A 27,104-nucleotide genomic window follows, 5' to 3' on the forward strand; every position below is an offset into this window, starting at 1 on the left:
AAACTATCCCTATTTGCAGATGACATGATTCTATATATAGGAGATCCAAAATACTTCACTAAGAGACTGTTGGAACTCATAGAGAGTTTGGTAAAGTAGCAGGATATAAAATCAACAGCCTTTGTATACACAGGCAATGCCACGGATGAGAAAGAACTTCTAAGATCAATCCCATTCACAATAGCTACAAAAAAAATCAAATACCTTGGAATAAATTTAACTAAGGATTATCAAAGATCTCTACAATGAGAATTACAAAACATTAAAGAAAGAAATAGAAGATACAAAAATGGAAAAATTATCCATGTTCACAGATTGGAAGAATTAGTATCATCAAAATGTCCATTCTTCCAAAAGCAATTTACAGATTCAATGCAATACCAATCAAAATACCAAAGACATTCTTCTCAGTTCAAGTCCTATCTGCTCTATTTCCCATCCAGCTTCCTGTAATGCACTTGGGAAGACAGTGGAGGATGGCCCAAGTCCCTGCCACCCATGTAGGAGGCCTGGATAGAGTTCTGGCAACTGGCTTCAGCCTGGAGGAGTGAATCAGTGGCTCTATCTATATCTTTCCCGCTCTGTCTCTCTGCCTTCCAAATACATAAATCTTTTTTTTTTTTTATTTTTTGACAGGCAGAGTGGACAGTGAGAGAGAGAGACAGAGAGAAAGGTCTTCCTTTTGCCGTTGGTTCACCCTCCAATGGCCACTGCGGCCGGCGCGCTGCAGCCAGCGCACCGCGCTGATCCGATGGCAGGAGCCAGGAGCCAGGTGCTTTTCCTAGTCTCCCATGGGGTGCAGGGCCCAAGCACTTGGGCCATCCTCCACTGCACTCCCTGGCCACAGCAGAGAGCTGGCCTGGAAGAGGGGCAACCGGGACAGAATCCGGCGCCCCGACTGGGACTAGAATCCGGTGTGCCGGCGCCGCTAGGCGGAGGATTAGCCTAGTGAGCCGCGGCGCCGGCCAAATACATAAATCTTTAAAAAATAATAAAAAAAAGAAAGAGGAGGAGGAAGGGGGAGGAAGGAAGAAGAAGAGGAAGAGGAGGAAGAGGGGTTTATCTCATGGTTCATCCAGCACATAGATCAGTGAGCTAGAGTTACAGTGCAGAGAGGAAGCTCACTGGTCATCTAGAACTTCTCTCTCCTCTTTTGTACTAGCCAAGCAGGGTCCAGGGACACTGGTGACCCATCCAACATTTTACAGCTAAATTAGGGGCAGATCTGTTTTCCAGAAACTGAAGTACTGTCATGTTTCACTTCAGTTTCCTTTCTTCTCTTGGTAGTTTCTTATCCTCCTCTTCTCACGCCAGACTGAACCTTATTTGACTCTATGATTTTCCATGGTTTCACTGTAACCCCCACGTTCTTGCAGCACTCCTCCATTGGGAAAGCTGAACTCCATCTGTCATTTGACCATGACACAGTGGTCCCTCAAAAGCTTGGCAAATGCCTTTTCTATGAAGCATCTTTCCCTCTTAAGCATAATGCAATGTTATAATTTAACTTTCAAGATCCACTCAAGATAGAAGGGAAAATGAGACAGGTCTGTACATAAACACTCCCCCCTCCCAAGGCAGCCTGACTATAAATATACCAAGATGTGCTCTTCTTAAGCTAACAATAAATTGCCTAATGATCTTCCACTTACAGGCTTTTAAGAGCCCTTCTCAGAAAGACTAGACAGTATATTGGTTTCTACATCATCTCTTCAAATAATAGAAGCTATTCTGATGGAAGAATCATCTTGTCACACAACCTAGTCCAGGTGGAACTCTCCTTACCACTCCTCACTGGTTTCCTGAAGTCTGTAGGGTGCAGTCATAAACCACAGCAGGTTTGACTAATTACAGCTCCCCAGAAGGACAAGTGACTTGGAAATTAGGTCACATCTTGGGGTTTCCTGCCAGACTCATACACAGAAATAGTAACATCATTGCCAGAGTATCTTTGAAGACAAAGAACAATGGCAGATAATGCTGTTCTACTAAGAAAGGCTCAATGGCTGCATCCCTTGTGTGTAGAGTCCCCCAGAGTAAACGTTTCCTGACAAAAATCAAGGGGCTGAGGGGAATGTTATCAATATCCACCTCTCCCAGATTTTTCTACATCCATTTCTTATTATAATCTATATCTACTGTGCCTGAAGGCATGGTAAGAGACTCAAACGTGCAGAATAGAGGAATGAACTATCTCTTTTCCTTCTCTTCCTCTGTAATCCTATCCTTGCATTGCCTTAGAGACACACATAACGAGAACAAAGCTTTAGCAGTGAAGAGCTTTGATTCTGTCCCTGATGTTTGTGGGACTTTGGGTGAGGGCTTCATGTCATCAAATGGCCTTTGAGTGCTCAGCATGCTGCCCTTGTCATAGCACCTGTCTTTTCTACCTTGGAGATGGACCCTATCGAGGAAAAGATTCCCACCCACCACAGGGCGTGCCTTGGAACCTGTTGGACGCACATAAAGTCAGACCCATGCCAGCATCAGAATCTGCACTCTCATGCGGTTCCTTGGGGAGTTGCGCAAACATTCAAGTCAGAGAAGCAGGAGGTTAAAGCCAGCTTGAGAGATGGATCCTCCAAACATCTCTGCCTGCTGGTTTCTGAAATGCAGCCTGAGATAGCAATGCAAGTTGACAGTGCTTTTCAGAAAGGAGAGGAAGACAAGGAGCCCACCAGACTTTCAAGGCTTGCAAATTGACAGCAATCCTTAGACTCCTGGCTTAGAACAGAACAGCTGCTGTAGGGGACAGAGGTGCACCGTGGGCACAGGCAGACAAGCAAAATTTGCTTCTGCACAGCTCAGCAAGACTTTGAAACTATCCAGGGCCTCTTGTTATTTTTCTTTCGAGTGCTTCATAAAGACTGTTGCCAAAGCATTTCAAAACTTGAAATTACAACTGATTGCCTAGTTGTCTGTTAAAGGAATGAAGCACCTTGGGAGACACAAATTCCCATTGCAGAAGAAATCAATAGAAAATCTTAATCTGTCAGTGATAAATTATTATACGTATTGATTTCCATGGCTTTTGGGGCTCTTAGCAGCAACAGGGGAAAGGCTAATCATTCTGGAATGTGTGTGCACTTAGAGCATAGCTCCAGGGAGCAGGGAGCTTGCCCGTTAGTCAAGAATACGTTACTGGTATAAACAAATTATAGGCAAAAATTCCTTTAACATGATAGAATTCTCCACTGCAGCTCCTCTTTAGCATTTATAAGGCAGACAATACCAGGAGGAACAAACATTTAACAGCCATCTGCTTTGCATGCAGAATTGGACAGACTGATTCACATGCAGCACACTACTTTAGTCTTTCCTTAAAATACTGCCAGCAGCATTGTTCAATGAAACCCTCTCTTTCAATGCAAATTCTAAAAACACTCCATGCCACTATTCTGCTGGTTATGATCCATATAACCAGTATTTATATGAGGTTATGTCTTAAGAGACTATATTATGTTTGAAGAGACTGACACATGCCTGATAAAAAAATTAGAGAAAATTCTGGAAGCATTATAATATATTCCTCTGCGGACTGAATTTGTTGATGGGGTTCCCACTACCTACGTGCTCTCATCCATCTCCCTGGTTAAAATCCCACTTACTCTTCATAAAGCTCCTCTGGAAACCTCTCAGAGCCCACACAGGATTCTCATTGTTTCCTTTGTGAAGTTCTCATAGCTAGCCACGTGAACTGTGGGTCACTTCCTACCTACAGTATAGTTATTTGCCACCTGCCTCTTTAGTGCTATACTGCATGCTTCTTCAGAGCTACTCCTTAATTTCTGTGGCTTTCCAAGTAGCACAGAGCTTGACACATTGTTACTATTGTATACTTGGAAAGAGGAAATTATAAAATAAGGAGGTGATGGAACAAGGACATGAGCCTCAGCCATTCTCCCACATTGCCCAAAGGAGATAAACATTGGAATGTATTCCTGCCCTTGAAATTCAATTAGGTCTCACACCCTATTGCCTTCATACCCCACCCCTTATAGCCACCTGAAAGACCAGCTGCTCTGAACACCTGAAAGACCAGTTCCAGGAATTCCCCTCTGCCTGCTGCCCCCTACCCCACCCCCATCCCCAGCCCTCTTAAAATATAAAAAGGCCTGGCCCCTGGGGTCGGGTTCTTCTGCCCCTGTTCCATCATGGGCACATAGGCAGTTGGTCATCCACCTCTGTGGATTTATTTTCTCTGTATAAATTCGGTCTGGCTGTAAATTCGTACACTGCCTCCTCTCTATTCTGCGCCTCTTTTCCTAACATTTTGGTGTCCTGTGTGAGAAGGCACCAGTCTGCAACTCTTTTCCTAACCGGAAGGAGTAGACACTGTGGCACAGCAGGTTAAGCCTCCACTTAGAATGTCTATATGTCACATCAGAGGACCTGGGATGGAGTCCTGTCTCTGCTTCCAATCCAGCTTCCTGCTAATGCATGTGGGAGGTAGCAGATGATGGTCCAAGTCCCTTCCACCCACCTAGGAGGTCCTGGTGGAGGTCCTAGCTCCTAGCTTCAGCCTGGTACAGCTCTGGCTATTGCAGCCACTTGTGGAATAAATAAATGGAAGATATATCTCTCTCTCTGTTGGCCTCTCCCTCTCTCTCTCTTTCTGCCTTTCAAATAAATAAATAAGTGATTAAAAGAAGATGAGAACTACTAGCCGCCTGGCATCCTTGATCCTTGAGGCTTGAAAGCAGCAGCTATCAAGGAGTGTGTATGTGGTCAGTGTGGGAGTACACGTGAAAACCTCAGCTGAAGGCCAAGTTCTAGCAGATATGAATAGGGCAAACCCCAAAGAAGCTGGGTTATTTCTCCCATGGGGGTCATGGTTGTGCTCACAAATGGTGCTTGGGCAAATCTGGGTTACATTATAACCTATTCACTTATTTTCTCCCCTATAAAACTGGATGATAGAGACTTTATCTCACCAACACAGGAAGAGTAACTGGGAGAGATATGTAGCTAATAATTGCATGAAAAGTAAGGAAGATGAAAAAAAATACTCAATAATTTCAAATATTAAGACAGATTACTTTTTTTTGCAAGCTGCAAGAATCTGTTCAGAGCCAACCCTGGTGACAATGTGACATATCTCTATCAATATCAGATGTTAAAATAAAGTGAGGAGACTGGAGAGATTCCAAAGATGATTTGAGAAATGGTAGCATTATTGGAATATAACTCTGAGTTGCAACTGCACCTAATGAAATACACTGTATGTATGAGCTGCGGCATGTGTGCTAAAAGCTTTCTGTTATGTTACAGTCACACCCCATGTGTCAAGTGCTGGATTGTGCGTTATTTGTCAGAAGGTCTGGAAGAACTCAAAAAAGAGCTCATTACTAGGGAAAGTTTGCCTTTGCCCAATTTTTAAAATAAGTTTGACAATCCTGGCACTGAAATATCAAACTAAAGAAAGGGGGAACCAAAAAGAATATAAGATACAAAAAGCTGACCAGTGTTTAACCAAGAAGTGAGTAAAACATTTAAAGCAACATCAAAAAAAGAAAGCCTAACAAGAATTCTGAGGATGCTTCTGTTTACAAATAACAGAAATAAACTCTAGCTAGTTTAAGTAACAAAAAGGATTTGTCGGAGGGATAACACAGAGATATTCAGCCAGTTCACCCCAACGTGCATAGCCCATGTGATCATGGTTAGTGGGTGTTCATGCTATACACTTCGCTAAATATTTTGGCCATCAGGTCTGGACACTGGAGTCCTTTGTAGACTCCAAGGACAAGATGCAGCTGGCCCCCAAAATGGATGAGAATCTGTGTGTATTATATATAGTAGTTTTGGTGACAAGTAACAGAAAACTCTTATTCAAAATGTCTTACAACAGGGATTGGCAAATGATAGCATTTAGGTTGGCCACCTGTTTCACTGGGACATATTCACTTCCATTCATCTGTATATTGTCAAGGGCTGCTTCAGAAGTACAACAGCAGACTTAACTATTTGAATCAAAGACCTTACAGCCTGCAATCTTAAAATATTTACCATCTGGCTCTTTAAGATCTTGGCATCTATAATAGTTCATTGGATAATACAATATCTAATATATTTTATTCAGTACCACAGTGGGCTAAATAATGCTATCAAAGTACTAAGATTTTTATAATTCTTCTTGCTGCCATCTTCAGTGTCACCCTTATCCCATAATGATCTACTTTTGTGGAGTTAAGAGAACTGACCACGGTAATCAAGATTATGCACTTCCTTGCTCATGTCCAGCCGAAAAATATTAATTTCTCCCTTAAGTGTGGAATATTTCTACAAACCTTCAATTGGATTGGGGTGTTTTGGGACACATGCCCATCACTGGATCCATATAGTTGCCAGAAGCTCACCACGCACATAGTGTCCTAGACCACTTTGCCAACCCCTTGGGGGAATGGTGGTTCCAAAACAGCATCAGCATTGAGAAATGGAGAGTGGATGGTAAGTGAGCAACAGTCCCAGACTCTGGAGAACCCAGGCGTATTTTCTCCCTCCATCTCCAGATCTCTGCTGCTCTCTTCCACTCTGATTCATTGTTATTTCTCATCACTACTGGTTTTTTCTATTTCTCCCAACACATGGTAGAAAACAGTTTACAGCAGTTCAGACTTCTACTTTTATAGTCTTGCAGCACTAAGAGATTGATCACTGTTTTTGTTCCATCTTATTTTCAAGTTCTTAAGAAAAGATTTTGATTGACCTACTTGGGGTTAGGATCATCCTTCAACAAAAGTAGGGTCAACAGCATAGAGTTTGGAAACTCCCATTATAACCATGTGGGTAGTAGTAGGGAACAGATCAATTCTGGAAAAGGGTATCGGGTAGATAAGCCAATAGATGTCTGTTATAGTATGTTTGTTTTATGTCTGATTAAATAGTTCAGTAGCTTCCATTATAGATGATTGCATGATGATTCTTTTTCCTTTTGAGAAACACAGATGCACAAGGAAAATCATCTAACCAAGACAGTTTAACTTTCATATGAAGCTGTAAACAAAGACCAGTTGGTTTGACATTTCTGCCCACTTTTCTGCAGTGGTGCCCTACTTCTCATGGTCTAAGATGGCAAGTGGATCTTGTGGTGTGCCCACAATCATAGGCGAAGGTGAGAGGCACACACCAACTGTCACTTAAGGAAGATCCCATATAACATTTCCACTTGGTCTTTTGCAAAGGAAACTAGAAAATTGGGTGGGGGGGAGCGAGGGTAGCATTATAGCAAAGCAGGTAAAGCTGCAGCCTGCAACATCAAAATCCCATATGGATGTTGGTTCATGTCCCTGCTGCTCCACTTCTGATCCAGCTGCCTGCTAATGGTCTGGGAAAAGCAGCAGAAGATAGCCCAAGTGTTTGGGCCCCTGTCACCCACATGGGAGACCTGGATGAAGCCCCTGGCTCCTGGCTTTGGCTTGGCCCTGCTCTGGCCATAGTGTCCATCTGGGGAATGAACCAGTGGATGGAAGATCTCCCACCTTTCTCTTACTCCCTCTCTCTCTGTAACTCTTTCAAAATAAATCAATCTTAAAAAAGAAAATAGCCCTTTTTTTTGGCTGGACAGCTACATGCCCAACTTAAAAGTCAGGGACTCGGCCGGCGCCGCGGCTCACTAGGCTAATCCTCCGCCTAGCGGCGCCGGCACACCAGGTTCTAGTCCCGGTAGGGGCGCCGGATTCTGTCCCGGTTGCCCCTCTTCCAGGCCAGCTCTCTGCTGTGGCCAGGGAGTGCAGTGGAGGATGGCCCAGGTGCTTGGGCCCTGCACCCCATGGGAGACCAGGAAAAGCACCTGGCTCCTGGCTCCTGCCATCGGATCAGTGCGGCACGCCGGCCGCAGCGCGCCAGCCGCGGCGGCCATTGGAGGGTGAACCAACGGCAAAAGGAAGACCTTTCTCTCTGTCTCTCTCTCTCACTGTCCACTCTGCCTGTCAAAAAAAAAAAAAAAAAAGTCAGGGACTCTATTCCTACATTAAAAAAAGAGAGAGAGAGAGAACATATCCTAAGGGCCTAATAGCAGCATTCTCTGCCTATTGATCATTTTTATAATACCCAGGACCCTTATGCTGAAAGAGTTGCCTTCTTTAGTATTTTAACTAAAAAATAATAATTGTCTATATTTTTGGGTTACAATGTGATGTTATGATCTATGTATGCATTGTAGAAAAAACCAATCAAGCTAATTAACATATCCATCACCTCACTAACATCATTTTTATGGGGGTGAAGATGTTAACTATCTATTCTTTTAGCAGTTTTGAAATACACAATATACTGCACTGCACAATGACCACAGCTTAAAAGTTTTTTTTTAAACTCAGAAAGGCAAAAAGTAGTCATCATTTAGGAATAAAAAGAGGAGGTTAATAATACAAATCATGTCTTGAATCTCCATAATTGAAATTTAAGTGCATTAAAATAACAAAGTATACACAAAACCCAGCCATTGTTTACTTCTGTCATGTATGGATTTCAAATGAAGGCAATGCTAGTGAGGAACTATCTCCCAGACTGTGACAACCGGTTCATGTCATTTCAAAGAAAAATTCTGTAGGTGTTGTGGTATAAAAGGAGACAGATTAGCATTCCTTAAATTCAAACTGTCTTAGAAATATGAAATGCTGAAAAGCTATTATTTAAGCCCACAAACCCACTCCCACTGCCTAAGCTATCAAAATGGAAATATCCAAAATGACCAGGTGTATTTGCTCAACTAAGAAAAAAGAGTTCCAGTTCTGCCCACTGAAATGACAGTTTTTGAGACTCCATCAAAGGGTTCGTAACTTGCCCTATAACTTAGGATTGACGGGCCACCCTTATAGCTAGCTTCCTAAGGAAAGAAGATTCTGATCATATATTCTCCATGCTGCTGCAGTTTGTCCTGACTGGTGACTGCCATAACCCTGACTTAGTCAATTTAGAGTTAGAAAATAGAATAAAGTTCAGGCCTCATGCCTAGAAATGAATGAGGAGTACAGACGGGGTTTTTCTTTTGGTACCTGAAAAGTTCCAGCAAAACTAAGCCTCAAAGCCAAGGGTGTGCCAGGCATTCAAGGCAACACCCTTCCTGCAGTTAGGGAGGGTAAGAGCAAATGCGTCAAGTATTATTTGGTGACAAGAATAGAACATTATTCTGAGCAATAAAGTGTTATTCAAATTCTACCAAAGTACACAGATGCTGTAACATGGTAATTATTCTAAGAAAGAGTGTTTAATTTAAAAATTACCTAACCTTTTTGGTTTCTATTTTTGATGACATTTGTAATCTAAATGAGCAATAAACCTGTATCTCTCAGGCTTTTACATCAAACGCCAATCTTGATTTGAGATTTTATTTTAGGACCAGCAACTCATTGATCAGCGTTCAGTCTGTGTCTCAGGCCCAGCTAATCTGCACACAAAGAACAGAGAAGTAAAAGGAATCAGTGTGGGTGTTTCCAAGCAAGTCATAAGAATAACCAGGTCTTCTTCCCTTCTGTGCTCTCCCTAGAGGTCTGGGCAAAGAGGAAGTCACACAACTGCTGATCTTTGCTGGCTGTTGAGACTTTGGCCTCTCACTCTGTGAGCCAACAAAACAATCAGTCCAGCAGTGGTTGTAGTTAACTTCTAGATCCCCAGAAAATCCATTTATTAATTTATTCTTTATGCAATAATTTTCCAAGCACCTATTTACTGGGCTCTGCTACACTATGGGTATATATAGAATGATGAGCAATGCTCCCCTTGTCAAAGTACTTAGCATCCAGTGATAGTGGTATTACTTCCAGTTCCAGGACTGATCAACATGTACATCAGGAATGATGGACAGGAAGTATGTACAAATGATTGTATCAGATGGAGTTACTGGTAATTACTTTAAATGTCCCAACCTTCCTATAGTATTTTCATATTCCTCTCTGACGTTTTTAATTTAAAAATACAATAGTAATTTAAAGTCCTAGTGTTAAATATTAATTAATGAATTAATGATAACTTTCTATCTCTTCAAATAAAGTTACTTTAAACAGTAGAACTTCTACTTTAAATGATAAGCAGTTGCTTTTGAAAAACACAAATCAATATTTACTCATAAAACAGAGCCATCTATCATATGCATAACATGTTTACTGTTGCAAATCCACTAATGGCTTTTGGGAGGAGAGAAATGAGCATGAATGGAAACTGGAGAATAAAGGAGCTCATCCTGTTTTAGGGTCTTCCAAAGAGAGGGACAGTGAGGCGAATGACACTTTGTAACCTCTGGACATGCTATGTTGTCACCTGCTGCACACCCATATTGTCATGGTTAGGCTTACCAGCCAGCACTCAAGTCTCAGCCATTTTGAATCACTGGGACATGTAGCCAACCTCACATTACTGAGAAAAGGACTTCTTAAATGGTCCCAAAAAGGAGACCTAACAGGTATAGCAATCCTCAGACCTGGACCAGCAGTAGTCAACAGTTTCACCCACAAACTACCTTGCTGCCAAAATCCCGGCCACTGGCAGCTGAAAAAACAGGTCACATGAATTCAAGGCCCCTGAACAGAGCTGTGATTATTTCAAGCGCTATCGAGATGGGGGTTATGAGTATTATCCTTCAAAGGTAGCATAGGATGAATATTGAGGAGTTGTTTTGACCATGAAACCTGATCCATTCTATCCTTCAGCCAAATGCCTTTCTGATGCCTCCAGAGCAGAAATACTCAGGTAATCTGAGCATTGAAAAGGAAGCTTACAAAAAAAGAAGGGAGGGAGAGAAGAGATGCTTATTGAGCTTTACAAAAGCAATAGTTGAAGTGAACAAACTTCTGTGGGTGCTTTTGGTATGTGAATTCACAAAGTCGTATGCTGACTTCTATCATCAGAAAGTAAGAAATAAAGTCTCTTTTAAAATCATTCAATCAACACAAATATGATTGCTATTTATTTATTTGAAAGATATGATTTTTATGGACTCTTCTCATATCTTTCATTCCTGTATCTGAAGTTTTGAATTTTCATAATTCAAATATATTTATTGATTTCCTATCATGTGCAGGGAATGACCTGGTGCTTAGAACATATTAGTGAACAAATCCAAGATTCCTGTCATTATGGAGGTTACAGTCTAGGCAGAAGACAGAAAAATTAAACTATAAATCCTGCTAAGTAATTTCACTGTATATTAGCTGAGATAAATGCTGTGGGAAAAGAAAGTATTACACCAGGGTAAGGAGCAAGGAGTGAGGAGTGTTGAGTGTACAGAGAGAAGACAAGTTCAGATATGTATGTTTTGTTTTTAATTAATTTTTAAAATTTATTTCAGAGGCAGAGAGACAGAGAAAAACAGATTTTCAAATCACTGGTTCATTACCCCAACAGACCTGCAACACCCAGGCCTGGACCAGGCTGAAGCCAAGTGCCAAGGTCTCCCATGTGGGTGGCAGACTCAGCTCCTTGAGCCATGCCCCGTTGCCTCCCAGGGTACACATTAGCAGGAAGCTGGAATCAGAAGCAGGGCCAGGACTCAGACCCAGGCACTCATATCTGGGATATGGGCATCCCAAACAGTATCTTAACCATTATGCCAAATATCCCTTTCTCCCACCTCTACCCTGACTGAGTTCTTGAGACTACACTGGAAAGAGAGAAAGGTAGAAGTTATCCCAACAATCCAAGAGAGATGGTGGCTCTGAACAGTGGTAGCAGCAGAGGCGGTGAGAAGGGAGTGGATTCAGGTTACCTGTCGAAGGAGGACTCAGCGATATTTAGATGTGAGAAAACAGAAGCAGGAGGGTGGAGAAAACATGAAGGTTTCTAGGTAGAGTCACCTCCAACTGAGGCCATGTGAATTGTGGTTGGAACAGGCTTTGAAAGGAAGAACAGGAGTCCAGGGGTGAGCTTGTCAAGTCTGATGTGTCAGGTAGGCCTTGGACAGAGGTCTGTCATTCAGGAGAGGCGTCTGAGCTGGAGAAACAAACACAGTTGATAGCTATCAATGACGTTTAAGGCCATGAAATAGCATGAGGTCACCTAGAGAGTGAGGAAGAAATAAAAGTGGCCTGAGGACCAAGCCCTAGGGTCCTCTGTGGTTATGAGATCAGAGAAGAGAGGAGAAACCAGCAAAGAAGTCTGAGAAGGAAGGCCCAGAGAAGATAAGGAGTGTGCAAGTTAAAACTGTTTCAGAAGAAAGGGAGTAATCAGCGGTACGCAATGCTGCTGACACACCCCTAAGATGCAGCCTCAGAACTAACAGATGGACTCGGGAAAATATAGATCTTTGAAATACAGGCTCTGAGGGGCCGGCACCATGGCTCACTTGGCTAATCCTCTGCCTGCGGCACTGGCAATCCCATATAGGTGCCGGGTTCTAGTCCCGGATGCTCCTCTTCCAGTCTGATCTCTGCTGTGGCTCAGGAAGGCAGCGGAGTATGGCCCAAGTGCTTGGGCCCCTGCACCCACATGGGAAACCAGGAGGAAGCACCTGGCTCCTGGCTTTGGATCAGCACAGCGCCGGCCGTGGCAGCCATTTCGGGGTGAACCAACAGAAGGAAGACCTTTCTTTTTGTCTCTCTCTCACTGTCTAACTCTGCCTGTCAAATAAGTAATATATATATATATATATGCATATATATATATCTATGCATGCTCTGAAAAGACCAGAATGCTACGTTTGGCTAAGTTCCCGTGTGGCAGTGGTGGCAGCAGCGGCTGCAAAAGGGAGAAGAGTTTGGCACCATGTCTCACACCATTTTGCTGGTATAACCTACCAAGAGGCCCTCTACTACATGCAACATCAGTCCACTTGATTTTATCGACGATCTACCAGATCTCAGCTGTCTTGTTTATGAGATACCAGCCTTACAGCAAAGGTTGGATTAAAGAGAAGAACTGTGTGCTCCTTGGTTTGCAAGCCCAAGAAGCTGGAAAATAACCGAGCTGGAAGCATCAAGGGGGTGGGAGCCTGACTTGGAAGACAGGTGTGTACAGGTGTGTGCTGCAGTGGGAGTCTTATAGTAATCCTGTTTCCATTTTGTTACTCTACCTAAGATTAATTATATTAGGTGAAGTGTGAGGATAATGTTCCATCTTAAACCCCTGTGACCCCTCTTCTCTTTTCATTTTAACTTAAACATTTTTATGAAAATTTACATGGAAGTCATTCTTTGTCAGTTAATGTTGGTTCAAATCCTTCAAACTGTTCACGTGTGCTTTATAACATCCACTCTACTACCCCTTCAAGATGGGGCTCACTTTAGTTATGTACTCAAGATAAAATCTTACTGAAAAATAGATAAATGCTCTTTAGTTTTTGTTTTTGTTTTTTTAAAGACCATCTCCCTTGAGAGATGTTCATGAGAGAAACATTCGTTTGGAGAGGGTTCAAGAGTTAATAAGTAGAGAGAAATGAATGCTAACAAATAAAGATAATCATTTAAAATTTTTTTCCTTAAAAAAAGGCAAATTAAGGTAACATTTTCTTTGCACAAAAATGATTTTAATGCACAAACTAGAGCTGTAGATACCATTTTTCTTCAATGTTTTCTTCATGTGTTAATGCAAAAAATTAATTGCCAAATAGGTGCCCTGTTTTTTTCTAAGCAGGCAAGCACATCTAATAAATGTCTAGTAAATACTATGTAATCAATGTAAAATTAATTATGTACTATGGAATTATTTAACAAACTATGAATACAAGTTTCTGAATGGGTCATTTCCAAGATTATAAAATCATCTCTATTATAAAGATCCTTTATGCAAAAGAGGCCTTTTCAAATTGACATGTTTTGGGTTTCTCTTTCCTATGCTTGTCTGGAACTCAATCAACTTCTCCCACATGGTGGCAGGAACCCAAACGCTTGAGTTGCCATCGGCTGCCTCTGAGCGTGCACATTAGCAGGAAGTTAGAATTAGGAGCAGAGCCAAGACTCGAACCCAAACACTCCAGTCTAGGACATCATTACCAATGGGCACAATGATTACCACTGAAACCCACACTTTAAAATCATTTTAAATACTTTTGAAAATACCTCAGAAAGATAATATTAAGTACTGCATCTACATCATAGATAAGGATCATCTCTAAGTAACACGGTGTTTCATCTGACATCCTTTCACTGATGCAGATCATTCCTCATCTAGTTACATAGATTTGTAAGAATAAATGTTGAAATCATATTTAATATACAACAATTTATTGATAATGGCATCTGTAAAAACTACTAACTACAAAATTTCAGGATGGAATTTAAAAATGCTTATTTTTAATGCAAAAACTTTTTGAAATCTATGTTTAATTTTTTCATAATGTTCATTTTCCATGAACTTTTAAAAGACTCCTTGTAATTATGCATAAGTGTAAACACTGTGAGGAAATCTCATTCCTGTGCTTGCACCTGCCCAGTTGTATTCCACCAGAATGACTAAGAGCAGTAGCTCCAGGAATGGCAATGACTGTGGTAACCCAGGAAGTAGATTTGTCCTCCTAGGCCTGGGCACTGGAGAGCCTGGCATAGCACAGCCCTCATGAAGAAAGGTCCAGAAAGAGAAAACAACAGGAAGATACAGGGTCTCAGGCTCCCACACAGCACCAACTACAATGGGGCAACCAGGCCTCCATGCAGCAGAAGTGGTGCATGGACTGATGCATGCTCAGGCCCTGGTGAGCCACAAGTTGCAGAGCTTCCAGGACCAAGCACTTACAATAACAAAGTCAAAGATTTGAAGGAGCAAGTGTGTGGATGAGTTTGTAACCCACACCCCTTCCACAATCAAAAAGATGAAGGGCTATCAGAAATTTGGCCTCTGTCCATCAAGGGTAGGAGCAGGAATCTGTTTTAAAGACTGGGATGTTGAGGCCAGCGCTGTGGCGCAGTGGGTTAATGCCCTGGCCTGAAGTTCGAGACCTGGCTGCTCCACTTCCAATCCAGCTCTCTGCTGTGGCCAGGAAAGCAGTGGAAGATGGCCCAGGTGCCTGGGAAAGTAGAAGATGGCCCAGGTCCTTGGGCCCCTGCACCCGCGTGGTAGATCAGGAGGAGGCTCTAGGCTCCTGGCTTCGGATCAGTGCAGCTCCAGCCATTGTGGCCAGTTGGGAAGTGAACCATCAGATGGAAGACCCCTCTCTCTCTCTCTCTGCCTCTCCTCTCTCTGTGTAACTCTGACTTTCAGATAAATAAATAAATCTTAAATAAAAGAGAGAGACTGGGATGTTCTGTCTTTTAAAAGAATGGATGTTTTGCATTTTAAATAAAATGAAGGGATGATAAAATCAAAAGTTGTATTAAGTTCAATTAACAGATTAATCTGCCACTGGGCACTTAGGTCCCTTTGGCATTTTAATCCATAGAAACAAATCAAAGTTATGCTAAATTTTGTACCAGAGGTAGCAAAAAATTTGTCCAAAGCTCAGATACCACACAGTGAGAACTTATGTCTAACAGAATGGATCTCCTTGTCATAACAAACCAAAGCTCTCTGATGTACCAGTTGTTCTTGATACACAGGTAACAACAGGGCTAGCAGGTCCCCTGATCTGCCTGTGGGCTGGTGGAGTTTAAGAAAGTTAATTCTGGGGCCAGTGCTGTGATGCCTCCTGCAGCATAAGCATTCCATTTGGGCTCCAGTTCAAGTCCCATCTACTCCATTACCAATCCAGCTCCCTGTTAATGCACCCAGGAAAGCAGCAGAAGATGGCCCAAGTGCTTAGACCCCTGCCACCCATGTGGTAGACCTGGATGAAGCTCCTGACCTTCAGCCTGGCCCAACTCTGGCCATTGTGGCCATTTGGGAATGAACCAGGAGATGGAAGATCACTCTATCTCTCTGTAACTTGCCTTTCAAATAAAAAAAATCTTTTATTTATTTTTTTAAAGAGAGTCAATTCTGTTTGTTGAAAACCTCCCAAATCCCAGGAATGCCACCACACCACTTTCCATAGGCCATAAAGCAACAGCTATGAGATCATTTCTAGTTTGAAGAGAAAAAATATCTGGAGGATATTTTCTTTTGGTATGGTTTTAATATTCAAGGACTTGAAACTGATTCAAGATGTGGAGCTGGGAGAAGTGGTCAGGGTTAGAACTTCGAGAAGCTCCTGATACCTATTCCTGTCTTGCCACCAAGACACAACTATGCTTTCTTTGAGGTTCTTGCACATCACATCTTTCAGCCTGACCCCCAGGTCATTCATGAGGGACCCCCATCACACAGAGCTTCCCCTCTCACTGCCTACAATGACGGCCCCTGACACTGCCTTCCCTTGCTATTGCTATTGGTGGGAAGGGCAGTGACCCTGTGCCCTTGAGAGAAGGGAGATTTTGATGATAATGTGTCCCGGCAAGTGGGAAAGAACACTAAAACATGGAGTGTTGGCTGCTTAGTTAGAAGAAGGACAGGGCTTGAGAGGACCTGTTTTGTTCTCAACAGAATGGGATGAAAGCCTAAACTCAGCACTGCTTACTGCGCCCTCGGGCCCCACTGAGAAGATGCTCTGGTAACAGTGAAGACAAGGAAGCCAAGGCACGCCCCCAGCACTATGGAGCCCTCCTTTACTAAATGCCAGGGCCTCTAGCCCAGGCCCTCTCCTTCCCCAGCATGGGTATCCTGCTGATTAGGATCTTACTCTCTTTCCACTGCCTGATCACTTGGAATAACCTTGAATAGCCTGTATGTTTACCTCTTCCAGGCTATGACTGGTTTTCCTAATGACTGAAGAATAAAGTTGACTCTCCCCAAGCCCCTTACCCCCAATAAAGCCACATGTAGTAATCAGACAGACAAATATTTGAATTTCAGCCCAATGACTTACTAGCTAGGGGAGTCTGGCCAATTATTAAGCCTCTGTGGCTTTGAATTCCTCATTGGAAAAACAAATGGAAGTCATTTTGCTTACCTTCATGGGTGGAGATCAAGTGAGTTAATGCAGATCAATGATTTGGTATCAGGCAAACCCTCTGCACTCTTCTGATGAAGAGAAGGACATGGCCAGGAGCCCTGCTAGACATACCCTGAAGAGGAAGAGCTATGGTAAGGCGTGCAGTGGGCAAGGGGGTGACAATGCCACTGCCGTGGCTCCCTTCCTGCCAGAGCTCAGTCCCAGGGCTGCCTCCAACGCCCTCATGCAGGCTGCTCGCTTGTCTGCGGGAACTGAAAATACTTGGAGAACTTTGCAAGGTCAGCTGTGGCTACTAATCTATTTCTCTAAGAAGCTCAAACCACAAGAACACACATGTACCCACGCACGTACAGATACTAATTTGGCATAAGAGCATTCAAGGGTCAAAAAGGCAGGGCGGTCTAGGATATTACTTTCCCAGTAAGTACACCTCCTCAGAGCAGGCCAAAGAAATTTGAGACCTGTCTGCAAAGGGAATTATTTCTAAGAACTCTGATAAAACGTACAAAGCCAGGATAGGAAGTAGCAGGGTGGCTGCCGTGATTATAGAAGAGTTCTCTAAGAGAAAGAATGTATGAATTGGTTTGATTGAGACTTCTCTTGCCACCCGGCCCCTCATCAGCCACTCTTTCCAGGTGATGCTAAAAAGGGTGAATATACAGCAAAAGGGCCTGGCAGGTGCACAGAGCTAAGCTAAGGACCATTGATACTGCTCCCTAAAACATTTTCACTCTTGGATTTTGTTGTCTGTTCCTTCTTAGATCCTTCCCACTACTTTGTGCTTAATTATACCTAAAAGACCCATGAACAAAATGCAAGTTTGATACAAAGAAATATGAGGGTAGACTTTGGGATCCCACAGAATTGAATCTCTGATGGTACACAGGGAAAAAAAAAAAGAGGGCTTTCAGCTAACCTCTGAAAGCCTCTGGGCTCAGTTTGCTCATCAGTTAAAATGGTCTCGCTAAGGCCTGCTCCCCCAGGCTGTTGCCAGGATCAAATGAGATGTGTATGCAATGCCCCTAGCACCATGTCCGACACTCAGGAAGCACTCAGCAAATGGTAGTGCATTTTCACTAAGTAAAAGGGGAAATGATTTTTTTTTAACTTTGTAACTTCTCTTTTATTATGTTATTTCTTTACATCTCTGAAAGGCAGAATGACAGAGTGGAAGAGACAGAGAGAGAGAGAGGGATTGCCCATTCATTGATTCACTCCCCAAAAGGCTGCCTGTAGACAGCCAGGGAGCCAGGAACTCTGATGGTTTAACACGGGAGTTTCTATCTAGCCCAAATCCAGGAGAGCTAGTGTAAGAAACCAATCATTTGTGTGATTTGTGACTGTGCCAAACTGCCCAGGTTCCTGTGGCCCGTTGAGTGGAGAGGGTCTGAAGCCCTCAGCAGGGTCCCTCGGCCTGGTCCTCACACCCAGCATCACCGCAGCACAGACCCAGAGGAAGGAAAGACAGCATCACGTGCCAAACACACACTCTTCCCTTTCTCCCGCAGGCTGTGTGTCCCTTCTCTTGAGGGCGCTTCAGTTCCCAGAGAGCCAGCGACTCTCAGGAAACAGGAAGTCGGTGAGAAAATCCCCAGAAGACCGGCTTGTAAATCGCTCCAGGCAACAGTTTGTTCAAAAGGGGGAAAGTCCCCCGCCGGCCCTCAGAAGCGGCCCCTCCGCAAGGCTGAGAGAAGGCTGCCTTGGGAAATCCCCTCTGAGGCAACAGAACGGAAACGGAAACTGCTTCTGAGGAGAGAGCGCAACGGAGCGAGCCAATTAGTGGCTGCCTGGGGAACTCTCTGAGAAAGGCCAGCCTGTTGCTCCTGCCCACCGGCCCCCTTTCCTTCCTGATTCTACGGGTAACCCGGAAGGAAACCACTTGCCACGCACTCTGCCCAGGCCCCAGCCCCGGGGAATGAATGCCTCAACTCTTAGCCTTTTGACGTGAGCGGCTGCTAAGCCAGATGCACTTCCTGTTCCGACCTCCTGGGACACCCCACCCCCACCCTTGCGGTGGAAAAGCCAGCCCAGTCGTCGCCCGCCCAGGGAGTTTCTCTCACGGTCGGTCGGTCGTGCTCCAGCAAGCCGGTCTGTCAGGTTTTGCTGGGTTCTAATCTAAATGTGACCTTGGGGTCACATATCTTAGCTGCTGCTAAGCTCCCAGAGGCAGGAAAGAATCCTTCCCACAAGGAAGCGGGGGAGGGGACCTCATAAACTTTGTTCTGTAAAGGGCTTAAGAATGGAACATCCACAGATGAGTTGAAACAGAGAAAGCTGGAGAGGGCCCAGGAGGAGGGCCTGGCCCTGTGAATGCTGGATCTCCAAATGCAGGCAAGCCCCAGGACCCTGGTCATGGCTGCAAGCAGTTCTCCATGGATCATTCCCTTCTGCAAAACTTCTGTTTAGTGTTTACTTATTTTATGTGTGACTTCAAATGAGCATTTCAGGAAGATGACAAACATGAGATTTTAGTAGAAGAGAGAAGGAAGTTGACTCCTTCATGACAGCTTAAATTTCCTTTACCTTGTACTTACCCAAAATAGCTACCAAATTTTGAAACAGTAGAGGTTTTAAAGGAGACAGGACTTTGGGTCTAAAATCCTATAAGAGGTGATGGTTTCCTAGAGTTAGGTGCCCTTTTGTGGAGTAAGAATCTATTTGGATATGATTCACATTGACATTGGACTTTCAAATATTTTTTGACTCCTACAAAACAGTTCTTGGCAAAACAGCTTTTCTGCTGTCTTCAAAAAAAACATGGTTCTTACTTTGGTTCCTGTGGCTTTGTTAAGATTCTTTCTCCAAAAACTCTTAAGCTTCTCAGTCACCTACTTTTCTTAGTATGCTTGTAGAAAGCCAGAACACTCCTTTCTGGGTTTGCATGTGTGCTAATAATTAGAATAGTCCTGAAATTCATTTTGCATACACAAATAATAATCACAGTAGTTACATTTAAACTACTAGCAATTTCCTACACTTGAAAATTCTAGAAAGATGGTCAACATACCCTTAGGACAAATCATTTCTATTTTTTTTCATTTGGGAACCTAAGAGATACTCATTTCCTAACAAGACTAAGGACTATTTCTGATTTCAGGAAAAAAATTTTCATCTGCTCTCAGCAATATGAATGTGAAATCAATTAAATGATGATGCATTCAGCAAAAAAAAAAAAAAAGGTTTTTATGCAGGCACAGATGAAACAAATTCCAGCATGGATCTGAGAGTAATAAATAAACTAATAAAAAAAGAAAGCATGGAGCAACTTTGATAGAAGTAAGCTGTTTGCCTTTGCCCTAGAAAGTTTATAGAGGTTTAAACAATTGTAAACATATCAGTATACGTGGATACCGTTTCCATAGTAGCATAGCAACAGTTAGGAGTTTCTCCAAACATACCCAAAAGGAAACTAAAAATAGCTTGTCTTCAAAATCAAAATATGATACATATATGTGTTCAGATAACAGCACACAAAATGATTTGTAATTAGAAGTTACACAGGCACCAACGTTTCACAAAAGTACGTCACTGGCAGCCTGAAAAAGCAATGAGTCCAGCACCTTTAGAAATGGAGAGGAGATGGTGGGGTCCTAGACAGAAAAGTGGGTGCTACCTTGAATCCTAAGCACAAAGGCTCTTGACATCAAAGGCCATTGCTATGACTATTCTCCTTGACCCTTCTCTGGCTCCTAAGGGCCTCCCTGTCTTCTTCACCTTTGGGTCCCACCAAAATTTAAGTTGGGAAGATGACACATTCTATGTGATCCCTATTTCCTGCAGTATTCCCTCATCTTTTTAAGTTGTACAGCCAACCTATTTCATCCTCCCTATGGAGATGAAAGAGTAGTTGCATTTTTTTTTTTACAAAAAATGTAAAATCAAATGTCAGACTTTCCCCATGAACTTACTTAAACTGTCAGTGACAGAAATAGCAATTGCAGAATGAAGACAGGGTGTCAGTACATTTTTTTGGACCTTTGCTGTGTGTACTTTTTATTTATATCCAAGAATTACAAGTATTTCAAAAACATCATTAGTGGGAAATATTATTACTAGGGTATATATAATTTATCACACAAACATATTTTGAGAGTGAAAGGGGGTGCTATTTATAATTACATTGAGAAAATAGGTATAAGTCAGTACTGTCCCAGGCAGCTGCAGACAAATAATCATAAAATATTACAAACGAGTATTAGTGTCTTGAGGGCAAGGATGATGTTTTAGTATCTTTAGCATCTTTTGAAGTGCTTTATAGCTAGAAGGAATTCAATAACTGCTAGATGAATTAATTTTAGCACTGGATTGTGTGGGTTTTTTTTCCCCAGATTTATGTATTTATTTACTTGAAAGGCAGAGTGATAGAGATGGGGAGCAACAGAGAGAGAGAGAGAGAGAGAGAGAGAGAGGGAGAGAGCTCTTCCATACCCAATTGTCTACAACAGCCAGGGCTAAGGACAGGCTAAAGCCAGGAGCCAGGGACTCCATCCTGGTCTTTCACACAGATGGCAGGGGCCCAAGGACTTCAGCCATCTTCCGCTGCTTTCCCAGGCACATTAGCTGGAAGCCGGGTCAGAAGCAGAGTATCCAGAACTCAAACCAGTACTCTGATAACTCTTAAAAGTATTTTAATATGTAAGGCTAAGCTGCATGTATTATTTTTAGGCCCACAGTTCACATATTAGGGTAAAATAAGATTTCACTTAGCACTACAGAGTGAATCTTACTTCATCCTCTGACCTTCTCCCTGAAAGTAACAAGGATCAGCATGGAAAAGTAAAATGTATCCATGAGTCATAAAATAGATAATTCTATCAGTCTGCCATGGTTTATGAAAGCAGTAAAGGAGGGTTAGAGTATGATTTCGGATAAGAAGCAATTGTATAATGCCTATGATGGTTATTATCCTGGTTTCATTTTCTTTGCCAGGAAAGCTGGCCCCAAGGGAGCCAAGCATCAGAAGAGCACTCAGACTGGGAAGAAAGCCATTGTCTTTCATGAAGTGATGTTAAGAAGAGCATTAGCCATTGGTGCTCTCCCAGGATTGAAGGTAAGAGCCGCTTCACTTTGTGTTCAGATCCCCAGGTAGCCCAGAGAGTACCTTACACCAGTCACTTTCCCGTTTAGTGGGTCTCCAGCACTCAAAAGATTGCTGTGGGAAAGAGCATACAGCCTGGTGTTTAAGATGCCTGCATCCCATACCTGAATGCCTGGATTTGAAACCCAGATCCTGACTTCAGCTTCCTGCTAATGACGACCCTGGAAGCAACAGGTAATGGGACACATGAGTGATTGGGCTCTCCTGCCAGCCATGTGAGAGATCTAGCTTGAGTTCCAGGCTTGTGACTTCAGCTTGGCCCAGCAGGCATTTGCGGAGTGAACCTGCGGATGGGAACTTTCTATCTCTGTCTCTTAGACAAATAGATAAATAAAAAAAATTTTAAGAGTTTGAATAGGGGGGCTGACGCTGTGGCGCAGCAGGTTAACACCCTGGCATCCCATACAGGCGTCGGTTCGAGACCCGGCTGCTCCACTTCCGATACAGCTCTCTGCTATGGCCTGGGAAAGCAGCAGAAGATGGCCCAAGTCCTTGGGCCCCTGCACCCACATGGGAGACCCAGAAAAAACTCCTGGCTCCTGGCTTTGGATCGGCGCAGCTCCAGCCGTTGAGGTCAACTGGGGAGTGAACCATCAGATGGAAGACTTCTCTCACTCTCCTTCTGCTCTCTCTGTGTAACTCTGACTTTCAAATAAATAAATAAATCTTAAAAAAAAAAAAAGAGTTTGCATAGGAAGTGATCTACACTCAAGTGAAGCACTTAGGACCCTGCTATGAAAAGCCCTGAAAACCTCTCTACCCATCAGTGGAGAGGCAGCAGCTTTGGTAGGGTGATGTTGCTTGTCTTTTTGATCTCAGACCCTGAAGTCATGCTGTTTATTTGGGTTTGCCGTCAGCTTATTCTACACAATGTTGCTCAATCTCTCTGGGCCCCAGTTTCTTCATATTTCAAAGAGAGAAAACAATAATACTTCTTTTAGGATTGTATGGTGAGGGTGAAATGATTTTCATATAAAATATCCAGGACATTGGCCGGCGCCGCGGCTCAATAGGCTAATCCTCCACCTTGCGGCGCCGGCACACCGGGTTCTAGTCCCGGTCAGGGCGCCGGATTCTGTCCCGGTTGCCCCTCTTCCAGGCCAGCCCTCTGCTGTGGCCCAGGAAGGCAGTGGAGGATGGCCCAAGTACTTGGGCCCTGCACCCCATGGGAGACCAGGAGAAGCACCTGGCTCCTGCCATCGGATCAGCACGGTGCGCCGGCCACAGCACGCCGGCCACGGCGGCCATTGGAGGGTGAACCAACAGCAAAAGAAGACCTTTCTCTCTGTCTCTCTCACTATCCACTCTGCCTGTCAAAAAAAAAAAAAAAAAAAATCCAGGACACAAATATGTGCTATTCTACTGTGCAGCTCTACGTTTCTTTGAACATTTGCCAAGAGTAATACTAGGGAAAAAAGACAACTTTGTAATTAAATGCAAAGATTATGCTTTTGTGTTTCTAATCCAAATCAACCCAAATGTGTGTACCAACACCAGAAGGAACCTATGAGGCCCTAGACCAATGATGGACTCAATTTCACTCTCTCTCCTGTCCCAGAATTCAGTTGTCTATCACTCTAACACCATAAGGGCTTTGCATTTTATTATTCTTATCATTATCATTAAATTCCACCAAACTGTAGCCAGTTTGTATGCTGGGCTATGACTAGCCACTCCATTTCAGGGGAAGCTGAAGGCCTGTACCAAAGAAAGGCTATCTGTTATTTAATATGTAATTTAGAGGCTATGAAAAGCTCCAGAGAAGTGAAGTTCTTTACAGAATTATATAAGGTTTTATATTTAATGAATTCCTGGTGTCTGAGGGGGGGGGGGTGAGGAGAATAAGCTCTTTATAAATATCAAATCATGTTGTTATCTACAGAGAGTGTGCCAGTTGGTTAAATAGAGCCAAATTCTGTTCAGTTTGATAATTACTGAATCTGACATTCATAGAGGCTCTTTTTAAATTCTGGGAATAAGAAATCCACAAACTCATTAAATTATGAAATGTTTCTACCCTATTATCCCAGTACAATTACCCCATGGACTACACTGCCTCAGGAAGTCTTTGGGACAGCTCCTAATGTTTTGAAAGACTCAGTAACAGGAATAGGGTTCATATAAAAGCTACCACAGTACAGTTTTAAAAACTGAAGTCGCACATTAATCCACCAAATCTAGAGTTTTAGATATGGATTCTAAGTAAAGGTAGTGTGACTCATACCCAACCAGTGTCTCTGTCCAACAAATCTATACTGGCTTTCAAAGTGACAGAGAGCAAAGGAAACAGGAACTAAACTTGTTTAAGAATATTTGGGGGCAGGAAACTTAGCTACAACATTTGTTTGCTTCTTTTGAATGACAATAGCAATAATTTACTTATATAGCAGGATTACCATCTTTCCCTTAGCCACATCAAGGGAAATCTAAGTATTTCCTATAAAATAGGAGTTTCTAATAAAGTTTTTACATTCGATGCATTTAATAAACTGTAATGGTCTAAATAGCACCTAGATTTTCTTAGTGTCCTGAAATCTTCAAACCCCTCCTGAAATGTCCACTTGCTAATGAATGGGAGAAAAACGTGTGGCATGGAAAGACACAGGATTAAGAGTTGGAGACATCACTTCCTGTGAGACTCAGTGCTGTAACTCACTAGCCATGAACTTGGACACTGTCCTTTGGCAGCAAAATATATTGTTATATAATAGGAAATTCACATGGCCTCAAAATATCATCGCAGTGAATACTTCTTAATTACGAAGGGAAAAAGATACCTGTGTTAGTCCATCTTTGTAACTGAAACAAAATGCCTGGGGCTGGGGAAGGAAAGATTCATTGAGCTCACTATTTTGGAGGCTGAAACTTCAGGCAGCATGGCACTAGCCCTTGTGAGGGCCCTGTTGAATGCACTTCATGGTGGATGACAGTACAACGCCAGGACAAATCAGCTAGACAGACAGGAAGCCAAAGAGACTGGGGAATGGCCGTATCTGGTTTGTGCCCTGGCAACTCAGCTTCCAGCTCAGCTTCCTGTTAATGCATATCTTGGGAGGATGTAGGTGATGGCTCAAGTACTTTGGCCCCTGCCACCCACAGAGGAGACCTGAATAGAGTTCCAAGCCCCTGGTTTTGGGCTGTGCCAGTCTTGGCTGTTGTGGGCATTTCAAGTAAAATGAAAATAAAAAACTTTTTTTAAAAAATATCCCCTCAAAATTAAAACTAATTCATTTGAATACTCCCAGCAGTGGCAAATGTATCTCTCTTAAGGCTGAATTTGTGCTTAAATGTCACCTTTCCCATCATACAAAGTGATTCCTTTTTGTTTCTTCTTGTTATTTCTCTAGCAAAGTCCCTGATCTGCTCCTTTCATACCACTTACCCCAACTCTCAAGTATTTCATTAATTTGTTTGTCAGCATCTCATTTTGGGAGTTGGTTTGACCTTTCTTTTTATACCATCAACTCCAATGGAACAGGATCTGTTTCTATCTTGTGCATCACCAAATTCTCGACTTCTAACACAGAACCTGGCACATAGAGGCACTCAATGAATATTTATCACATAAATGAATCAATACATTATTAAGTAAATGAATATATTGCATCTTTTAAAATATCACAAGTTATTTGTACTTAAGTCTAGAGGGGGAGAAAAACAAGTAATTACCCTTCTGTGATATGACTAAAAATTAAACCACTAAGTATTTAGTCCTAAGTGGTTCACAGACCATAATCTTGGTACTGAAGGCAACTCTAAAACAGAGTTCCAGAATGCTTTGAACAATGATGTCTTTATTGGGATAAGTATATGTGTCCCAATAAGAAGACTCCTGGAAGAATAATACTAATTTGAATGTATACTTTGTGTCATTTTTTGAAAAGCTGTGTCATTATTTAAAAGCAAACATGATTCATTGCCTCAGAGTCCTACACAACCCAAATATCTCACATAACACGTGGAGAGAAAGGTTCTCACATCATCCTTACTTTAGACAACTCCTTGGTCAGTGCAGGCATTTGGGATGACAGAGAAGATGCCGCTGCCGACACCCACATCCCATATCAGAATGCCTTGGTTTGAGTCTTGACTCCACTTGCGAATCCATCTTTCTGCTAATGGGCACCATGGGAGGCAGCAGTTTCCCTGCCACCCACATGGGAAACTTAGATTGAGTTCCCAGCTCCCAGCTTCTACCTGGCCCAGCCCTGGCTGGTACAGGCATTTGGGGAATGAATCCGTGAGTGGGAGACCTCTCTATCTGTCTCTTTCTGCCATTCAAATAAAATAAAAATAAATGTTTTTTTAAAGAAAGCTCCCCAGTTATCAGCTGAACCCCACAAACAAAATGTTCTTTCTTTGCTGGGAGCCTCACAGCTGAATAGCAGATCAGATGAACCCATGCCTCCATGGCTGTAATGACGTCCTCAGAAACACTACAGTCCTCATCGAAAGAACAAAGATCAGTGTTGAGTTTCTTGTGTCCCTGTTGGTCGTTCCATCCCTCTCTGGCTCTTGTTCTGCCACTTCCCTCACTTCTAACTCAGGTTTGCTCTTCTGGGAAAACAGGGGTCAGGTTGGAAATATACAATTTGAATCACAACACTTGTGTTTTGTTAATGACAACATTTGAAATTTTAAAAAAACTATATCTTTTTGTTGCTATATTTTAAAATATTTCATTGCCTTTTTGGTGCTAACCACATTACCTTTTTATTAACTACTTTTCAGGTGAAAGGAAGAGATGAAAATTATTTCCCAATTATCTATCTTTTTTATTCACTAAAGTTTATAGTACCAGGCATTGCATAGTCTGATTCTTGACCTCAACCATTCCCAGGTTAGACTTTGTATACAACTGCCAAGGTTTCAATTCATGCTAGACAACAGCCTCCTAATTTTCTTTTTTTTTTTTTTTTTTTTTTGGACAGTGAGAGAGAGAGACAGAGAGAAAGGTCTTCCTTTGCCGTTGGTTCACCCTCCAATGGCCGCCGCGGCCGGCGCGCTGCGGCCGGCGCACCGCGCTGATCCGATGGCAGGAGCCAGGAGCCAGGTGCTTTTCCTGGTCTCCCATGGGGTGCAGGGCCCAAGCACCTGGGCCATCCTCCACTGCACTCCCTGGCCACAGCAGAGAGCTGGCCTGGAAGAGGG

This window comes from Oryctolagus cuniculus, chromosome 2, assembly GCF_964237555.1.
Source record: "Oryctolagus cuniculus chromosome 2, mOryCun1.1, whole genome shotgun sequence".
In the NCBI taxonomy this organism is placed as follows: Eukaryota; Metazoa; Chordata; class Mammalia; order Lagomorpha; family Leporidae; genus Oryctolagus; species Oryctolagus cuniculus.